This window comes from Bombina bombina, chromosome 1, assembly GCF_027579735.1.
Source record: "Bombina bombina isolate aBomBom1 chromosome 1, aBomBom1.pri, whole genome shotgun sequence".
Taxonomy (NCBI): Eukaryota; Metazoa; Chordata; class Amphibia; order Anura; family Bombinatoridae; genus Bombina; species Bombina bombina.
In genome coordinates, this window is record NC_069499.1 from 1,089,760,653 (window position 1) to 1,089,776,518 (window position 15,866).

Consider the following 15,866-nt stretch of genomic DNA (forward strand, 5'->3'; position numbering starts at 1 on the left):
GTCGTCATGGACGGCATTCTAGTGTATGGGTCTACAGTGGAGGAGCATGATCAGCGTTTGGGTTGTGTGCTACAGGCTATCAAAGAGTCTGGGCTGAAGCTGAATAAAGAAAAATGTCATTTTAGGAAAACTGAATTATGCTACTTTGGGCATATCATCAATGGGGATGGCATCAAGCCAGACCCCGAGAAAATTTGTGCTATTGAACAGATGAAAAGCCCTTCTGATGTACATGAGCTGAGACAGATATTGGGCCTTGTAAATTACGTGGGCAAGTTTCTTCCAGATTTATCAACAGTTTTACACCCTATCACAGAGTTGCTTAAGAAAGATGTTGCCTGGGTCTGGGGACCTTCACAAGAAAAAGCTTTCCTGCATGCCAAGTCCCTGCTGGGGTCTGCCCCAGTGCTGGGGTTCTACGACCCTTCAAAAAAGACTGTGGTTAGTGCCGATGCAAGCAGTTATGGTTGGGGGCTGCACTTCTGCAGCTGAACGGAAATAAACTACAGCCCATCCCCTACTGTTCCCGCACACTGACGGCTGCAGAGTCAAAATACGCTCAAATTGAGAGAGTGCCTGGCTGCAGTTTGGGCCTGTGAGCGCTTCCAGTGCTATCTAGTGGGTTTGGAGAAATTTAGTCTGGAAACTGACCACAAACCGCTAGTGCCTCTAATCAACTCTTATGACATCGACAAAACACCCTTGAGATGCCAGAGACTTTTAATGAGACTACTCAGGTTCAATGTTCAGGCAGTGCATGTGCCGGGGAAACAACTGGTTGTGGCGGATACACTATCCAGGCTCCCGCTGGCTGCTGCTGAAGAATCCTCCACAGAATCGGATGTGAAAGTGTATGTTGATTCAGTTCTGGCCTCTAAGTCCATTTCTTCAAAGAAACTGGAAGAGATAAAGAGAGAGACATATTTGGACACAGATCTGCAAGAGGTTATAAGGTACATAAAAGAAGGCTGGCCCGAGAGCCGGGCAGCCTGGATGTCTTTAAGTGCTTACCAGCCAGAGAGGTCGCAGCTCACGGAGCTGGAGGAGTTGGTGCTGTTCCAAGACCGCATTGTAATTCCTGTCAGCATGAGGAAAGAGATGTTAAACAGGATTCACGATGGCCACTTGGGCATTACAAAGTGCAGAGAAAGGGCAGCTACGGCTGTGTGGTGGCCTGGGATCAGCTCCGACAGTGCAAATCACGTGTCTAAATGTGCCTTTTGCCGGGAACGCCGGCATACTCAGAGAAGGGAGCCCTTGATGTCTACTCCGCTGCCTGCAGGGCCGTGGCAGAAAATAGCTGCTGATTTGTGTGAACTGCACAGGAAAAAGTTTCTTGTTGTGATCGACTACTATTCCAGGTATTTGGAAATTGCACCCCTGAATGATATCACAAGTCAGGCCGTTATCATTCGCCTGAAGAGCTTGTTCGCCCGCTGGGGCATTCCAATGGAGCTGGTGAGTGATAATGGTATGCAGTTCGCTTCTTCAGAGTTCAGTGCTTTCAGCAGGGAGTATGATTTTGTACATTCCACGTCAAGTCCACATTATCCGCAGGCCAACGGAATGGCTGAAAGGGCAGTTCAAACAACTAAATTCATTCTAAAGCAATCTGAGCCGTACCTAGCCCTCTTGTCATACAGGGCGATGCCCATTCAAGCCACCGGGTTTAGCCCGGCACAGCTGATGCTAGGACGCCAGATTCGCACCACTTTACCCTCAGTGGGTGTCTTCAAGCTGCCTGGCCCTGTTCCTCGGGACGAAGTCCTTAGGAGGGATGAAGAGGCCAAAAAGGGTTATCGTTACTTCTACGACAGGAGACATTCTGTCAGGCCTTTACAGGAACTGAAAGCGGGCCAAAGTGTCAGAATTAAACTGGATGATGAGAAGAAATGGAAGATGCCCGCTACGGTAGTGGGCCGCTCTCCAGAACCAAGGTCTTACACAGTGCTTACGGAGGGAGGGACGGTTACACGCCGTAACCGAAGACATCTTCAGCCTGTACCTGAGAGTCTGGAACCGGATACCTCAGTACCTCCACCGGTGGGATCCCCTGTTCTAAGAGAGGTGCCTTCCCCTCAGCAAGATCACAGTGGGGATATATCTTTGCCACCATCTTCTGTATCAAAGTACAGTTCATGCAAAGTTACATCAAGCGGAAGAGTGGTGAAACTTCCGGCCTGATATAGGGACTGACTTTAGCTAGAACAGTGACTGGAAGTATGGGCAGAATAATCCCATGGTCACTGTGGACTAGGGTAGTCTACCCTGATGTCCAAGTCAGAATGTAATTTATTTGTTTATGTTTTCTAACCTGTTTGTTTATATAATGTTCGAAAAAAAAATTGTTGTTGTATACTCTGTCCGTATACCTTGTTATTTGTTATATGCAAATGTATGCTTCGCCTTTGAAAAAGGTGGAAGATGTGATGAGAGCAGGATGTGATGTCACTAGTTTGGGGGCGGGGCTTGGGTCCGGTGTCTGTGTCGCAGTTAGTTTAGTACAATCAACCTGACTAGATGTGAATTGCTATGCTCTGTAATAAAATAGAGTTGTACCATCATTGCTGTGTCCTGCATATGTCCTGCATCTCATGACAGCCTTTTTTCAATTTCTTTCCCTTAAGGACCAGGGCTATTTTTACATTTCTGTTTGTGTTTAGCTGTAATTTTCCTCTTACTCATTTACTGTACCCACACATATTATATACCGTTTTTCTCGCCACTAAATGGACTTTCTAAACATACCATTATTTTCATCATATCTTATAATTTATTATTAAAAATATTATAAAATATTGGGGGGCAGAGCCTGGCCATGAGTGAAGATGGCCGCACACTGAAAGTGCTCTGATACCTGAATGCTCTCAGCATAAGCTTAAGCACAACTAACAGCCCAGAAAACACCAAAAAACCTCTGCAGTATATGAGAGACCTAAACCGGGACCGAAACTGGGCCGTTGTGGGTACACAGACACCGCGGTGTGGACAGCAAGTGGCTGCGGATTACCTCTTCCCGCGCCCTGCTAAACTTCAGCCTGGTAGCTTGCTAACAGAAACTATCTGGGCACTTGCGGTACGCGCTGCTAAAGGTCCGAGCTGCAGCAGGAAGTACACACACAGATTTGGGGTCTGTACCGGGCTCGCCTTCACAGCATCTGGCGGAGTTACATACCGTAAGGAGACCTTAACTTCCTCCTGTGACCGGACCCTACCTTATCGAAGAACATACCGGAGACGGGATTATAGCGAAGAGAAGCCGGTGAAGTGAGCGATGAGTCATATCCCTAAGCATGCAGCACACGTGGGCTATATTTGGGACACAGGAAAGGCCTGGAGCTAAATTAACAATAGCGTGCGCACACCTTATCAGAGGCCTGTTCAACTACTAACAGCACGCAAGCTATATGAAAGTAATTATTTTTTCTCCATGCTCATCTTGTGCTATTTAAAGTAGACTTACACACGGCCACCACTGTATACATCTCTATCAGAATACAGCCCCATCACGAATCAGGCCACGCTAACTGTTAATCACCGCTATGTCCACTAAGAGGGGTAATAAGCCGCATAAAAACCTACACTCCTCCAACATGGATAATTATCTGATATCAACAGAATCAACCCAAAACTCCCAGAAAGACCCAATAGGCCCTAAAGGGCAACCTGAAGCAGCTTCCTCTCAAGGCACAGAACACAGACAGTATGATTATGTCACCAAAGATGATTAAGGCACTTGTCGTCTAAGAGTGACATAAAGGATGCCATAATGGAGATGAGGAACATGTTTGGTGAGCTCAAAAAGGACATTGCTAATGTAGATCACAGAGTTACACTAGTTGAAGAATCACAAGAGGTCTTATGCTATGATATACAACATAACACCAATTGTATAGGGTCACAAGAAACGACTATAATGAATCTAACTGAGAGGATTGAAGATTTAGAGAACAGGAGTCGACGGAATAATTTGAGGATAAGAGGTGTTCCCGAGACCATGACTCCAGCAGAAATAACTCAGTACACACAAAGACTCTTTAAATATATCAATAACAACCCAGAAGCTGAGGACCTGAACATTGAAAGAGCTCACAGAGCTCTAAGGCCTAAACCTCCAGCCAGGGCCCCACCTAGGGACATTATTGTTAGGCTCCTCTCATATAGAGACAGAGAAAATATACTTAAGCATGCCAGAAGCAGGCAATCCTTATCATATGAAGGAGTGGAAATACAGATTTATACAGATCTATGTCCGGCAACCTTGCAAAAAAGGAGGGAGCTGCGCTTTCTCACGTCAGCGCTTAAAGATCAAGACATCCCATATAGATGGGGCTTCCCAACCTGCTTTATAGCATCCAAAGATGGAATCTCCGCTACATATCGGGTGCCCTCCGACCTGCCAGCTTTCAACCAAGCCCTGGGAACACAGATCAGACCACTGGGCCTAGTGGCGGAACCTGCCCGAAGAGGTGCTGGCAACATGGATGCCGGGAACCTACCTCAGAGAAGGCCACTCTAGGCCATTGTTGATCTTTTCACTGAGACACACCACTGGTTTGCTGACCGGGACATGATTTTTGCCACATTCTACAGTCCTTATATGCTGAACCTGATCCTCGCAACATGCAGCTAAGTATATGTATAAGGTATAAGAACACTACATTCAACTCAAGAGCCTGATGGGACACGCTTTTACCCCTTTTCTCTTGATAATGTTACAGTGACTTATTTGCATTGGAACTGATATAAATAGACTGCTTCAAAATTTATGCAGGACAAGTAGTCACATGGCTACTACTTTGTACACACTTAACACTGTCACTGTTTATAAATTATAAGATCCCTTTAAATGTGTAACTGCCCTATGGGGATGATGCTGTGGGGTCATTGCTCTATTACCCAGCTCTATATATTAAGTAACTACCTGACGCACATACACGCTTCCCTTTTTAGTATTAATTCCAGATGGACCGCGACTCTTAAGCTACCACGTCCTGACTGGGGTAGTTGACTTGTGGTCCTGTGGAAAACATTAAATTTAAAACTGTACACTGTTCCAAACTCACTGCCTTACACTACAGGACTAACACCATACTGAGCAGGACATGGTACACTGATAGCATAATAGACAGCAGAAACACTACATTGCGAACAAACACATTATTCTGCTGTACCCCGGGGTGGGACTACTTCCCGCAGCATTACACTGGTTTTTCGAGACAGCAATGACCATGTACAAATCACATTCAGGCCTTGACTGAGAAATTTACTGTATAATAGAACATACATAGAGTTGTAATAGCGCAGTTATAGTCGACCTTACTACACCATTCAATGATATGCACTATATATGTAGTAACTGACTGTCTGGTCTCACTTAGCACTTGGTCTGATAACATTGAAGTGATTTGCCTGTGTCTGACCTGACATAATTGGACTGCCCTAAAATTTACACGGGACATTGGTCACATGACCATAAATATGTTAATAATCTTAGCACTGTTTACTGTTTATAGCACTATGTTCCTTTTGAATATTAAATTGCCAAGTGGGGATTGTTGTTTTCACTGCACTACTCAATGGAGAGCGCCCTAGATATGTATATGCTATTGCTCAATGTCTGGTTTTATCTCGCACTTTGTTTAAAAATGACTGGGAAATGGGTACTTTCTGAGCTGTGGTGTCGATTCGGGGGTGGTTAAACACGCCACCATATCCTGACTTAAATAAGAGATCTGGTTTACCGACATGTGACCCATTTCACTCAAACACCAGCCCTATTCCAGATAGAATAGGCTCTAAATACAGATATTTTCTAGACACTTGAAGTGACTTGGGCCTGCCTGACATGGACTGACGGACTGTGCTGGCTCCAACTTTGACATGAATTAAGACACACAGGCGCAGACTTGAGATAACACCCAATAGATTTATGCCCGATAGACACGGGATGAGCCCCACCCACCTGATGGTACTGGCCACCCCCTGGTCCTCACCACATCACTGGAGTTATAGTGCGTGTCAATTGAACTGTTACCAGTTGGTGTTAAATGCACATGTATTTGTTGTCAAGTTTATCTTTACTTAGTTGTGCTAATCTATAAGTTATTAATTCAAAGTATATTTTCTGTTGCTGAGAGCATGAAGGTTACTACCCTTCTGTTTGATTTACCTCTGTTTAAGTAGAGTTAACCTCTACGCTCTTATTGTCCTATACTCCTTTACTCCCTACCCTACACGTATCTATATCTGAGCAGGGAGTTCTTCCTAACTCCCTATTTCTTATACTTCTCCCTACTCTCTATTCTCCTTTAATAACTAAACCTCCCCATATCCTGCTCATTCTCTGAACTTACCTATCTTTATTCCCCATACCTGCTTCCCTCTCCCCTCCCTAATCCGGCCCTCCCCCCCCCTTTCTTTTTTTTCCCCTGCCCTCATCTGATCCTTCTAACCCCAGTGAGCCTTTGACGTGGTACCCGGCGAAATGGGGAGTGCCACTGCCCGCTCAATAGACATTATCACAGTGAACGCAAAAGGCCTTAATAGCCCTGGAAAGAGATCACTGGTCACTAGAGACCTTTGGAGAATGGGCGGGGACATAGTCTACCTCCAGGAGACGCACTTCTCCAGATCCAGAGAACCAAAATGGTATAACCAAAAATTCCCAGTAGCCTACTTTGCGTCTGGCCCGACCAAAAAAAATGGAGTGGGAATTCTTTTCGGAGCAGAAGTGCCCTTCCGAATGGAGCAGATCGTCAGAGACCCAGATGGCAGGTTTTTGATCTTGACTGGCACCCTATACGGCAAGAGAGTAACATTTGTTAATCTCTACTCCCCAAATGTGGCGCAGGACGCCTTCTTAAAAAAACTAACAAATAGAACCATGGAAACCCAAAAAGGGACTGTTTTCATGGGTGGTGATTTCAACATCTCATTCTGCCCCACCTTAGACACATCAGATGGCTTGTCTAGCACTTCACACAGGGTGACGAAACAAGTTGCCAGATACATGAGAGAACTGGTTCTCCATGATGTCTGGCACACACTGCACCCAGCCGCCAAAAATTACACCTTTTATTCCCATCCTCATAGGAAATATACCAGGATTGACTATATCTTTACGGACTCAGCAGGACTCTCAATCACCACTAGCAGTAACATTGGTCAAATCACCTGGTCAGACCACGCACCGGTAAAATGTACTATTAACTGGCCAGATGTGCCGATTACCCCGTTTGTGTGGCGACTTGACGAGTCCTTACTGGACGATCAGTTGCTTAAAAAGAAACTCGACACCACCATTGAAGAATACTTCCACCTTAACGCAGGTGGCGCCTTAGCTGACACCACGGTATGGGAAGCACATAAATGTGTCCTGCGGGGAGTCTTAATTAAGCACACCTCGGCCCTCCGTCAGGAACAACGGGCTCGCTATGACACCCTACTTCAAAAGGTGGCACAGGCAGAATCGCTGCATAAAGCTCGACCAGCAGATAACACATTGCAAGCAGCTCTAGCTGATGCAAGAGCGGCACTACTGAACCATATCCAAACTGAACAACAAGCTAAGGCCCTCCGGCTTAGACAATATTACTTTGAACAAGGTGATAAAGCTGGAAGGCTCCTGGCGAGGGCATTAGCGCTCCAGAGACTCAAAACGTATGTCTATGAGATCGAAGACTGCAATGGTAACAAGCGCCATGATGGCGCGTCAATTGCAGACACATTTAGATGTTTCTATGAATCTCTGTACAATCTGCGCAATACGCAAGAGGAGAACCTTGCCCAGGTACCCGTAGATACCCAGGAAAGTAGAATACTAGAATTCTTAAACAAAATAGACATGCCAAAACTGACACGAGAAGAAGCGGACCAACTTGAGGCCCCATTTACTTTAAGGGAGATTCAGTTGGCCATTAAGCTCCTCCCGGGGGGCAAAAGCCCTGGACCGGATGGGTTTGGCATGCGATACTATAAACTTTTCTCTGACAAACTAGCACCTAAGATGCTCCAGATGTTCAATGGCCTACAGGAGGGTGCGGCATTACTGAGCTCCATGCTGGAAGCATATCTATCGGTTATTCATAAACCGGGGAAACCCGAAAACCAACCTAGCAGCTATAGGCCGATCTCACTCCTTAACACGGATGTTAAGGTTCTGGCAAAGGCGATAGCCAATCGTCTCGCCAAACTACTACCAAAGCTGATCAACACAGATCAGGTGGGATTTGTCCCGGGCAGAGAGGCCCGGGACAATACCACAAGAGTACTGCAACTGATATCTTATGCCCGGAACAACTCAGTGCCGTTGGCCTTGGTCTCTACAGATTCCGAAAAGGCCTTCGACCGGGTCAACTGGCTGTTCATGCGACACACTATGAACAAACTGGGATTTGGACGCGGAGTTGTGAATACAATCTTCTCTTTGTACTCTACACCAAGTGCCAAGGTGAGAGTCAATGGCACACTATCCGAATCTTTTCAGATTACTAATGGAACGAGGCAGGGGTGTCCACTATCCCCCTTATTATTTGCTCTTGTTATGGAGGCACTAGCTTGCAGAATACGTAACAACCCTGACATCTCTGGCCTGGTAGCCGGTAGACGGGAACATAAATTAGCCATGCATGCTGACGAAGTCCTAGTGATGTTGTCTGATGTGTCTACCTCCCTACCAGCATTGTTGATGGAATTTGCGGAGTTTGGAAAAGTCTCTGACTTCTTGCTTAACCTGACTAAGTCAGAGATAATGAACATAACGGTACCAGCTGAAGTCTTTTGCGAGGCCTGTTCCCTATGCCCACTTAAAATAGCAGGACGACACTTGAAATACCTTGGGATCCTACTGACCCCAGTGCTATCAGACAGCGTTGAAATAAATTACAAACAGATCAGAGACGCGGTGGTAGAGGACTTGACCAGATGGAAGAATAAATCCATCTCATGGATGGGCCAAATCCACGCAGTCAAGATGAATATACTGCCCAGGGTCCTTTATGTAATGCAGGCAATACCTCTCCTGTCAGCATCGCCTCTAATCTACCAGAGTCAATCAGAAATAGAAGCGTATATCTGGAACGGCATTCGGCCGAGAGTCAACAAAAAAACAATGTTCCTTCCTAGGGACAAGGGAGGCGCAGGGGTCCCTTCACTGAAGACATACTTCAGGGCTATACTTGTCCAACGGTTGGTTCACTGGTGCCATAATAAAACAGACAGAGCATGGGTGGAGTTAGATTGCGAAAATCTGCAGAGGGGTAATATTGGTGCCCTCGCGTGGATATCAGTTGAGAACCGACCACCCCTGCTAAGTAAATACCCCCTACTGGGAGATGTGTTTCGGGAATGGGATACCCTGATTAAACTACATAACCATATTTCTACTGCCCAATCACCAGTAACACCGGTTTTTGAAAATCCAGACAATGCACTGGTAAACAAAACTCAACACCCGAAACAACCATACGCTCTAGCGGAAGCAGCAATCTCAAACGCTTTCCATGAGGGGAAATTCCGGACTCAAGAAAGTCTGAAGCAGTGGGACCACTGGCTATTCTCCTCATGGTTCAGGGTTGCACAACTCCACCACTACATAAGTGGCCACAGGGATACTACACCCTTCACAAGGGAGAAAACTCTCTTTGAATCCATGTGCACCATGGCGCAGCCACCTGGCCACTTGATATAAACACTGTGGGGGACTTTAAAAATGCATGGGACAAGCATAGGGCTATCCTATGAACTAGATAAGTTTATACTGTTAGGTAAGGTCCGGCAGACTTGCTGGGCCTATGGCTCTTATCTGCCGTCAATATCTATGTTTCTATGTTTCTATGTTTCTATGATATCCCGGTTATACAAACTACTCCTAGTGAGCAGTAAGGAGACGTTGCCTTCATATGTAGATGCCTGGCGGGCAGACTTAAACTCTGACATTACAACAGAGGATTGGCTGGGGATATTCAACAAAGCCAAAAAAACCTCGGTCTCTATGAGGCTACAGGAGATGCATTTTAAGTTCCTAAGCCGGTGGTACCTGACCCCACAGAGGCTCCGCAGGATCTATCCGCATGCATGCGGGGATTGTTGGAGGGGCTGCGGAGAAGAAGGGACAATTATGCACATATGGTGGACCTGCCCACGACTGAGTGCCTTCTGGGAGGGGGTATTTCAGGAATGTAGTCGGCTCCTTGACATCATCCTACCACCTAATCCGAAATACCTACTATATCACGACCTCCCCAAGATAATGGTAGAAGCCAAACATAAGCTTTTCCTATTGATGCTAAATTGTGCCAAGGGCCTGGTCACAAAACATTGGAAATCTATGCAGGCTCCAAACCTTGTTGAATGGAAGCATGGAGTCCGCGATCTGCTTAGTTTGGAACGGTACCATTACCTCAAAACTGGGAAATTGGAGACGCATGAACAAATGGTTCTGATCTGGGACGGCAAGGGAATCTACTAGCCCTCCTGGACAAAATTTGACCTGGTAAACAAGCAGCTGTTCCTTTTGGGAAAGCTACTACCCAATATATCCTGGAGGGGATCTGACAGTCCCCATACTGAAAGAATACCTGAGGTTGGACGTAAGTCGCCTAAAATTTAGACTCCCGTCCCCCTTCCTCCCCCTTTTTTTTTTTTTTTTTCTCTCTCCCTCTCTCTCCTCCCTCTCTCTCCCTTCCCCTTCTCTACCCATAACCCCACTACTCTCCCTTTTCTCTGTCTTTCCTTCCTGGGGTATGAAGTAATACCCGAACTTTTGCAAAAATTTACAAGCCTAGATTTAAATGCACAGTATAACGTTATGAGCCTGCATTTGCACAATGAGTTAGACGAGTAAGGAAGAGACATTTAAAAACTATTGTTATTGCTGATTCCAGTATGTAATAACCTGGAATTATTACTATGTACATAATGTCTGTATTTCTTATGGATGTTTTTCTATTCTCTTGGATTTATGTAATATACTCATTCAATAAAGCTTTTTTTTAAAAAAAAAAAAAAAATATATAAAATATTAAGAAAAAAATGAAAAAAACACACTTTTTCTAATTTTGACCCCCAACATCTGTTACATATCTACAACCACCAAAAAACAACCATGCTAAATAGTTTCTAAATTTTGTCTTGAGTTTAGAAATACCCAATGTTAACATGTTCTTTGCTTTTTTTGCAAGTTATAGGGAAATAAATACAAGAAGCACTTTGCTATTTCAAAACCACTTTTTTTCAAAATGAGCGCTAGTTACATTGGAACCCTGATATCTGTCAGGAATACCTGAATATCCCTTGACATGTATATATATTTTTTTAGAAGACATCCCAGAGTATTGATCTAGGCCCATTTTGGTATATTTCATGCCACCATTTCAATGCCAAATGCGATCAAATAAAAAAAAAATGTTCACTTTTTCACAAACTTTAGGTTTCTCACAGAAATTATGCAATTATGGCATAAATGGTTGTAAATGCTTCTCTGGGATCCCCTTCGTTCAGAAATAGCAGACTTATATGGCTTTGGCGTTGCTTTTTGGTATTTAGAAGGCTTCTAAATGCCACTGCGCACCACACGTGTTTTATGCCCAGCAGTGAAGGGGTTAATTAGGGAGCATGTAGGGAGCAGACTGATGTTCTAGCCCTAAAAAGGGCTTTTTGGGGTGCTGTACTTACAGCAGAGATCAGATGAGTCCTTCAGGACTGTAGTGGACACTGAATACACTAGCCTAGCTATCAATTTCCCTATTAAATCAACAGCAGCTACACTGTCCCTCCTCTCACTAAGAATGCAGCTTCCAAATGAATCTAAAATGGATGCTGTCCAGGAGGTGGGAGGGTCTGGGAGGGAGTGTCTGCTGCTGATTGGCTGTAATGTGTCTGCTGACTGTGAGGTAAAGGGTCAAAGTTTACTCAATGATGAAGAATAGGGGGCGGATCGAACATCGCATATGTTCGCCCCGCTGCGGCGAACGCGAACATGCTATGTTCGCCGGGAACTATTCGCCGGCGAACTATTTGCGACATCACTACTGAAGCCTTTGCTGTATATGCAATCTTTGCTGTCCAAGCTATCTGCTGGTAACTAAGCTGAACTTTTCCCAAAACAAAAACAAAAATTTTTTATAAATTGTATTGTGATCTCTAAGAAATTGAAAAACATGTATTGAGAGTTTCTTTTATCATTAGAAATAGAAGTGAATAGATCAAATGCTTAAAATGTTGTAGATAAATGATGTGAACTAAAGGAAGCCGGAAAGCCAGTATAATGCATTCATTTCAATCATTTTAAACATTCTTTCCATTTTCAACACAAATACAGAAAATGTATTATTTTTCTGTAGTTAAATTATACTTTCTTGAATCTCTTTAAACATGTAGCTGAATAGTATATTTTATTTGGTGCAACATATATAGAATTATTCTACACAAATGTGTACAATATCTGAGAGCCGCCACATACCACCATGCCACCATTCTCTTTTACAAGATCAAGCACTGAAATGCTATTCTATTTTATAACCGACATTTTTTTTTAAGCAATCAATGTTTTACATTAGTCCACTTTGTATCAGCTTGGCTGACTTCCTCTGCCTAGATGACAGCAAGGAATGTTAGGAGTATTTAACAGAGGAATGCTTTGAGGAAGGATTATAGTGGTTTATGGTGACTTTATCATTTGAAAGATCAGGCTCATTTGGATACAAAACTCATTTTAATCTTGATCCCCTTCCTCAGTGGCTAGAAGGATTTTGAGGACAGTGCCTAGGGGAGCAAAACAACTATTAAAGTTGTTTTTCCTTTTCTGTTGTACCTGGCATTTGATTCTACAGTCCTAATTGCTGAGTTCCAGTCTGCTTGCTTTGCCCCTTCATGATATTTATACTGACCTCTGGAGAGTCTTATCTGCTATGTGCAGTTGGATTATATTTTCAGACAATGCTATAAACTATTTTCTGTTTTCTATTTGTGAGAAAAATACCTGAATTTTCCTGTCAACGTTTGGCAAGTTGTTAAAGGTTAGTGATTCCTTTTTTTGAATGGCAGAAATATTGTGTCACAAAACGAATGAGTTTTTTTAATTAAAAAATGTCCCTTAAATATTAATTATTATGTCCTCTATAACGATATATCATGAGCCATATTTTCAGCAGTTTTTTTTTTTTGCCCAAAAAGGCTACTTTTTGTTTCGGTGTGATCACAAAAGCACGATTTTGGCTGATTCTTGTACTCACAAATGGGTCTTAGACTGCTTGGAAAAAGCACTATCTAACCAATGGAGCTGAAAACTGCTTGGTGTTCACAATACATTTTCGACTCACTTTTCAACTACCTTTTGAGAACATTTTTGGCTTTTCAAATTTTGCACCTCAAGGCACTTATAAGTTCTTGGACTAGTTTTCCGGCCACCTATTTCACTGCTACTTCCAAACAGTCTTTTACATTTCACCTATGTTAAACACTCTGTAATGGCCACTGGATGCATTTTAGAGTTTTTTTTAACATATGTGGTATCAATTCATTAAAGCTCCAGTCATCCCTATTGGAGTGGTTGTATACAGTAAACATGGCACACATTTACACCTGTATAGGGACATTTACATATTTAAATGTATAGCCTATGTGATTGTTATTAAAACTGGGTTTTTGTAAGAGATCACATAATTGTTAACTATTACAACCCGTTTCCATCTGCACCACTGCTAACTCTTCTAAATGCATCTATTAGGTTATCTGGATTGGCAGACTGTGGACTGTTTTTCAAACACTATGGGCCAGATTACTAGTGGAGTGATATCTTAACATGCACCTGTAAAGGGGCCCATTTGCCCATTTAACTTTACTTGTACATACAAGTAACCAGCCATTACAAGGGCAAGTTAATGTGACCGCGAGCTTGCGGTTTCACTTTGCTCTAGAAATCATTTACCAGAGATCAGATCTCTGGCTAATAAAAAAAGAGGACAGTAGAGTATTATTAAATACATATGAGCATCTTTGGGCTAGATTACCAGTGAGGCGCAAATGGTTTTGTGCAAGCGACAGATTCAGTAAAAAAGTTTGTCTTTATTTGGCTCTTTATTTGAGCCAAATAAAGACAAACTTTTTTACTGAATCTGTGATATTGTCTTTTCATATTGGGAAGGAGCCGGTAAGTAACCTGCAATATACACTGTGAGTAGATATTCACCTTTGTATGGTGTATTGTCTGATATTTCAGCACCACTATTTTGCACCTAGAGTTATACAACTGAGGAAGGAAAGGAAGATACCAACGACTGATACAAGCTGAACCAGCGCCTCCAGCTAGCACACCTGATCTATTCACACAGACCTTGGGAGAGACTGTGGGACGGCTGCGGTTCACCAGAAGGGGAAAGTATTAATACATATTATACACCTGTTTGCATGTATAAATATATGTCTATACTTGGCAAGTACAGAGATTGACTAGCCGAGGACCAGATTACAAGTGCTGCCCTAATCTATGTTTCTATCAAGGGGTCATGATCTCAAGCTAAAGGGTAGTAGATTCAGGAGTAATTTGAGGAAGCATTTCTGTACAGAAAGAGTGATTGATTTATGGAATAAACTTCCTCAAGACGTAGTAATGATAAACACTGTGGGGGACTTCAAAAATGCCTGGGACAAGCATAAGGCTATCCTACGAACTAGATAAGTTTATACTTTTAGGTAATATTGGGCAGACTTGCTGGGCCTATGGCTCTAATCTGCCATCAATATCTATTGGCTAGATAACAAGTTTTGCGTTATGAGTAGAAAAGCAGCGTTAAGGCTCATAACGCTGCTTTTTCACTACCGCTGCTATTATGAGTCTTGTAGGTACAGCTGTCCCGCTCACTTTTTTTGCTGTACCGCAAATTAACTTACACAATTTTCGTAAAGTCTTTTTTCAATGGGACTTCCATAGCGCCGATATTACAAGCTTTTTTTTAGGCCAAAAAGTGAGCGGTACAGCCTATCCCATAAGATTCGTAACGCATTCTAAAGTCAGTAGTTATGAGTTTTACACTACAAAGCCGTAGCATTAAATTCATAACTAAAGTGCTAAAAAATACACTAACACCCATAAACTACCTAACTACCCTTAAAACCAAGGCCCTCCCACATCACAAACACTAAAATAAAAATATTAACCCCCTACTCTGCCGCTCCCGATATCGCAGCAACTAGAATAAACATATTAACCCCTAAACCGCCGCACTCCTGCATTGTAAACACTAGTTAAATATTATTAACCCCTAATCTGCTTTCCCTAACATCGCCGCCACCTACTTACACTTATTAACCCCTAATCTGCCGCCCCCAACGTTGCCGTCACTATATTAAATTTATTAACCCCTAAACCTAAGTCTAACCCTAATTCTAACACCCCCTAACTTAAATATAATTCAAATAAATCTAAATAATAATAACTATCATTACCTAAATTATTCCTATTTAAAACTAAATACTTACCTATAAAATAAACCCTAAGCTAGCTACAATATAACTAATAGTTGCATTTTATCTATCTTAGGGTTTATTTTTATTTTACAGGTAAGTTTGTTTTTATTTTAATAGTTATTAACTATCTACTAACTACCTAGCTAAAATAAATACAACTTTACCTGTAAAATAAAACCTAACCTGAGTTACACTAAAACCTAACATTACACAACAATTAAATAAAATTACCTAAATTACAAACAAAAAAAACACTAAATTATAAAAAATAAAAAACAACTTATCAGATATTTAAATTAATTACACCTAATCTAATAGCCCTATCAAAATAAAAAAGCCACCCCTCCCAAAATAAAAAAAACTAAATTAAACTACCAATAGCCCTTAAAAGGGCCTTT